Raw genomic sequence first — 6,367 nt, 5'->3', positions numbered from 1 at the left:
TTGCTTTTCGAATAAATCGCTGAGTAATTTCAGTGGCTCTATTATTGTTTTCATAAACCCGAGAAGAGTTACCAGAGATGTTATGATACCATATAAATGTCAGGAGGTGATTGAAAGGAACCAGTTTTAGTGTTTAATCATTGCTCACTCTCATTTCTAGGCTATTTTTCCTACCCTAAGGGTTTAGCAGAATCATGTCTTATTTTCCAAACAGATTTTTCTCTCTAAAGTTTCTTGTGTTTCTCTAAATGCTGACTGTCCTTCATCTCCTACCTGAAGGGCTTAGTCATTGTCAAATTCCTCCAGTATTAAAAAAAGAAGAAGAAGAAGAAGAAGAAGAAGAAGAAACACCTGGGTGGCTTTGGAGAAATGGTGTTTCACATCTCTGTGGAAATAGTGACACCTCACCAAATGCTACCCAGGCAATTAACATATAAGAAGGAGAGATGGCCAATGAAAGAGTGGATGATGTTTTGAAACAAAATTCCAACATGGTCCTCTAGGGAAGAAATAAAAAGAAATGTTTTATATAGCCCTCTAAATGCTCAATTAAGTTTATTTAGCAAATTTTCCTAATGATGGCATAACCGTTCAGAGTAGACATAACATTGCTTTACCCTGGATATTTACAATTGGATCTCAGAGCCCATTTGTCCTTGAGAGACTAGCAATCAGCAAAGCAGATGATGAAGCTATAAATCTATGGAATCGCTTTGCCAAATATCAGTGTCTCAGCGTTATGGTGGTGAAATGAGTTCTTCTACAGAACACTATTGAATACGTCTCACATCGCCATTTTTCAGTGGCTTAATCTACACTGTGAGTTGACTGGAAATTTTTTTCCCCGAAGCGTTGGCTATAAATAACACATTACAAAAGGACAAAGCTGAAGAATGAAAAGGGCTGGAACAGATTTCATTTTAAATCTTTCAATTTGTGTATTTCTAAAGTGAGCTTATGTATTTGCAATCTTCTCTCTCCCCTATTTGTGCGTCTGTGCTCAAGAGAGAGAAAAAAGAATGTGGCCATATTTAACTCAGAACAGCAATACAAATCAGCTCTTTGTTCTACCGTCAACTCTTTCTTTCGGGCATTAGAACATAAATATGTCTTGTATTGCTACCATGCTGAAGAACAGGATCCCAACAATTTACTTAAGAACTTCAATGGAGATAGTAACTTTTTACACCCAAGAACATGTTGGATGAGATGGGATGCAAATTTTAAATGCCTTTAAAACTAGGCTCTTTCCTTCTGTTTAATCAAAATGAAGCAATCCTCTCCCCCATCACCAAATACACACATCTGTTAAAAGATAAACTGAGGCATATTCAATTTTTTTAAGAGCTTATTTGAGCAAAAAATCCATCCAAATAGGGCTGTGCCAAACCATCAGTGGTTAGGAGTGTAACTGAACCAAAGAGTTTGTCCACTGGATGCACAGCAAGCCAATAAAAACTGATACTGAGCTTTTGCAGTGAAGAAAGAAAGGCTATTTCTTGGTGTGTGGGACACCACACAGGAGAATGGGGAGCTAATGATCAAAAGTCCCAAACTCCCCAGTGGCTTGCAAGTGAGGGCTTTTAAGGGCAGGATTTGGGGCAGTGGTCTCTTGAGGAGATGGATGTTGTTGATTAGAGGCCCATGAGGTCCTGTCAGCAGGGGTTTCCTGAGAAGGTAGACACCATTGATTGGAGACCCATGAGTCACACTAGCAGATGCTCTGGTGCCATCTTGTCTGGTCCCCAGAAGGTCTCCACCATCTCCAGAGACTTGGAATCTGAAAAATACCTTTACTTAAAAGCTATTGGGGTATCTACAAGGTTCTTTGGCTAGTCCAGCCATGCCTGGGCGCAATATGACCTCTAGTGTTCATTCTTTCATTTGAACTGACGATGGATGCTTTCTTCAAAAGCACTCACCAACAGGAGCCAGGGAAAAGACTTATATAGGGAAAGTAAGGAAGCAAAACAGGAAATTACTCGATTGGCTATAGCTTAAAGCCTAGTTAGCTGTTTGTGATTGGTTGTCCTGAGCATGTTGACTTCGTAACTCTGAGGCATTAGATTTTGGTTTGCTTAAGTAGGCTGCCCTGGCATTAAAACCACCCCAGTCTAATGGACTCCTTGTTTAATTAACTGAGCACACCTTTGATTTAAGCTTTACCATTCTAGATGTTTTCCATTAAATAAAACCCATGCTAATGTAGCTAAACATTCTTAATTGCTTGAAACTACTACACCATTCACCTTTTTATCCAGATAACCAGCTGTCCTGCATCTTGCTGAAAGTCACAAAAGTTTGAGGTGGCAAGTTTCAAATTGGTGGAAATTTGGGATTTAGGGAGTCATTAGACATCACACCTCATTTCTTACTAAGTAGACATGGAAGAAGCAAAGAATTTTGTCTATTCATCAGATGTAAGTTTTATTATTGGCCTTATCCAGAGCAGGAACTTCCAGAGCAGGAAACTGGCACTTAATCACATTTAATAAGAACAGATTGAAGTTCTGGAAATTCCTGTTTGGCTACTTATCTGGATGCCATGTAAATCCTATAAAATGATTCATTTTGAGCTCGGAAAATAAAATTTCATTTTCATATTCTAACACAGTGAACATTTCTTAATTCCATTAACAATAATTATGCTGGAATTAAATTGTTTTCTTGTCTATCATGACTCATTATAAGTTACACTCTTAATTTGAAAAAATGGACTCCATACTTGTAGACATTGATCCACAGCACCAAAGCATTTTTTTTTTACCCAAAAACTGAATAAACAATTGAAGGAACTATAGGGTCAGGATAAGGGTAAGTAAATGTAATTTTACCTGGATACTATATTCACTTTTTGAAAATGCTGTTTTTTTTTTTTTTAGTCAGTGACACATAAGGAAAGATTGCTAAAGCATTTTTTCCCCTTATTATCATCTTAGTGCCCACGTAAATCAGTGACTTTCAGTACCTGAGTGCCAGGAAAGTTTAGCTTCAGTTATTTTCAAAGACCTAAAAATCACAGAGAAAAATGTATCTATTACTTTGGTAATCCACCTGAAAATTTCAATGCATAGTAATACTACTTTTGAAAATGTTCTTTTGCAAATAGGAATTGATGACAGTTTAGCTGCGTTTTAGATCAGCAGTCTTTGTGTGTGTATACATGTATACATGGAGGGGGAGTGACTTTATGGACAGATAGTTTACAAATACTTCACCATTAGCACAGTAATATCAGATCAGTATACAACTGAAGGAATTGGGGCCTGAAGGGGAGCAGAATTTGCTACCTGAAAATATGCCTTTTTGACATAGGATCATTTTAGGTTATTTTTAAGAAACAGCAGACATAGGAGAAACTCTGAAAACCTGGTAGAAGTTACCCCTTTATGAGAAAAATTTATATATTTTTTTATTTTTTTGCAATTTCAGTTTTCCTTTCAATTTTATCACCTTAACCATTTTTTAATAATTTTTAATCATGATAAATATACTCTTTAATCCCCATCCCCTATTTCCCCCATCCCCCAACCCACCTCCCTTCTGGTAACCATCAGTTTGTTCTCTATAGCTAAGAGTCTGCCGGCCCTTTTTTTTTTTAAAGTTGTTTTTTAAAATATTTTATTTATTCATTTGAGAGAGAGACAGAGAGAGCACAAGCCGGGGGAGAGGCAGAGGGAGAGGGAGAAGCAGACTCCCCACTGAACTGGGAGCCCGACATGGCTAGGACCTGGAGATCATGACCCGAGCCAAAGGCAGACACTCAACCATCTGAGCCCCCCAGGTGCCCCACTATAGCTAAGAGTCTGTTTCTTGGTTTCTCTCTCTCTCTCTCTTTCTCTTTGCTCATTTTTTTGTTTGTTTCTTAAATTCCAGTTAAGAGTGAAATCATATGGTTCTTGTCTTTCTCTGACTGACTTATTTCACTTAGCATTATACTTTCTAGCCCTGTCCATGTTGCTGCAAATAGCAAGATTTCATTCTTTTTTATGGCTCAATAATATTCTATTATATATATACACCACATCTTCTTTATCCATTCATCTATTGATGGATACTTGGGCTGCTTCCATAGTTTTGCTATTGTAAAAAATGCTGCAATAAACATAGGGATGCATGTATCCCTTTTAATTAGTGTTTTTGTATTTTGGGGGTAAATTCCAAGTAGTGCCATTACTGGATCATAGGGTAGTTCTATTTTTAATTTTTTGAGGAACCTCCATACTGTTTTCCACAGTGGCTGCACCAGTTTGCATTCCCACCAACACTGCATGAGGGTTCCTTTTTCTCCACATCTTCGACAACACTTATTGTTTCCTGTGTTTTTGATTTTAGCCATTCTGACAGGGTGAGGTGATATCTCATTGTAGTTTTGATTTGCATTTCCCCGATGATGAGCGATGTTGAGCATCTTTTCATGTGTCTGCTGGCCACCTGTATGTCTTCTTTGGAGAAACGTCTGTTTGGGTCTTCTACCCATTTTTTAATTGGATTATTTGGGGGGTTGTCAAGTTGTATCAGTTCTTTATATATTTTAGATACTAACCCTTTATCAGATATGTCATTTGCAAATATTTTCTTCCATTTGGTAGGTTGCCTTTTAGTTTTGTTGATTGTTTCCTTCATCGGTCAGAAACTTTTTATTTTGATGTAGTCCCAATAGTTTATTTTTGTTTTTATTTTCCTTGCCTCAGGAGACATATCTAGAAAAATGTTGCTATGGCCAATGTCAGAGAAATTACTGCCTGTGCTCTCTGCTAGGATTTTTAGAGTTTCAGGACTCACATTTAGCTCTTTAATCCATTTTAAATTTATTTTTGTGTATGGTGAAACAAAGTGGTCCAGTTTTATTCTTTTGCATGTTGTTGTCTTGTTTTCCCAACACCATTTGTTGAAGAGACTGCCTTTTGCCCATTCTTCCTTTGTCTAAGATTAATTGACCATATAAATATGGGTTTATTTCTAGGTTTTTTGTCCTATTCCATTGATCTATGTGCCTATTTTTATGCCAGTACCATACTGTTTTAATTATTACCACTTTGTAATATAACTTGAAAAATGGAACTGTGATGCCTCCAGTTTTGTTTTTCTTTTTCAAGACTGCTTTGGCTATTTGAGGTCTTTTGTGGTTCCCTACAAGTTTTAGGATTGTTTGTTCTAGTTCTCTGAAAAATACTGCTAGTATTTTGATAGGGATTATATTAAATATGCAGATTTCTTTGGGTAGTACAGACATTTTAATAATATTTTTTCTTCCAATCCATGAGCATGGAATATTTTTCCATTTCTTCATGTTGTCTTGAATTTCTTTCATCAGTGTTTCATACTTTTTAGAGTACAGGTCTTTCACCTTTTTGTCAAGATTATTCTTGAATATTTTATTGTGCTTTTTAAACAACTGATAATCAATTTATTAAAAAGGTTGATTTAAGCATCTGCAGTGGTGACCTCAATCTCGACTCCTGGCTCAATACCGATGGAAGTAATCTGCTTAACAATCTCAGAAGGAAAGTGCAAATCAATGAGTCACTTGTGGATCCTCATCTGAAAATGATCCCAAGTCTTAGAACCTTCACCACAAGTTTTTCTTGTAGTGATTCTCAGAGTCTTGGTAGGCATCCAAACTGGTGCTTTCACTTTGAGATTCTTTTCCTTTGCCCCTCCGATCAAGTCAGCACATACCTTCCCCAAAGATTTTCTGTTCAGCTGGTTAGAGTAATTCTAATTCAGTGAATCACCATCTCTGGTTCCCTGGGTGTCTTCCCAGTGTCTCTAAAAGCCATGGTTGTGGCACAGTTTCCTGACCGACTTGTTCCTCAGTGAGAGCAAACAGCGGTGAGTCAAGAGCAAGAGTGAGGCATCCAGAGCTCTGCTATAGCTGTGACCATGTCTTCCTCAAAGAGCTGAATATTTTATTGGGTTTTTTAAAGATTTTATTTATTTAATTGACAGAGAGAGACACAACAAGAGAGGGAACACAAGCAGGGTGAGCGGGAGAGGGAGAAGCAGGCTTCCTGCTGAGCAGGGTGACCGATGCGGGGCTCAATCCCAAGACCCTGGGATCATGACCTGAGCCAAAGGCAGATGCCTAATGACTGAGCCACGCTGGTGCCCCAATATTTTATTATTTTTGGTGCCATTGTAAATGAAATTATTTTCTTAATTTCACTTCCTGCTGCTTCATTATTAGTGTATAGGAATGCAACAGATTTCTGTGCATTGGTTTTGTATCCTGTGACTTTACTGAATTCATTTATCATTTCTAGTAGTTTTTTGGTGGAGTCTTTGGGGTTTTCTATATTGAGTATCATGTTACCGGCAAATAATGAGAGTTTTACTTCTTCCTTACCAACTTGGATGCCTTTTA

The 6,367-nt window shown here is 37.5% G+C and overlaps 1 pseudogene; it reads right to left on the bottom strand.

Annotated features, from left to right (window-relative positions):
- Positions 1–5,427: 5,427 nt before the first annotated feature.
- LOC102741240 (small ribosomal subunit protein uS10 pseudogene) lies at positions 5,428–5,783 on the bottom strand (annotated as a pseudogene).
- Between the last annotated feature and the right edge of the window lie 584 nt (positions 5,784–6,367).

Source organism: Leptonychotes weddellii, chromosome X (assembly GCF_054177405.1).
Source record: "Leptonychotes weddellii isolate Sample4059 chromosome X, ASM5417740v2, whole genome shotgun sequence".
Taxonomy (NCBI): domain Eukaryota; kingdom Metazoa; phylum Chordata; class Mammalia; order Carnivora; family Phocidae; genus Leptonychotes; species Leptonychotes weddellii.
This window is presented reverse-complemented; position numbering and strand designations above follow the sequence as displayed.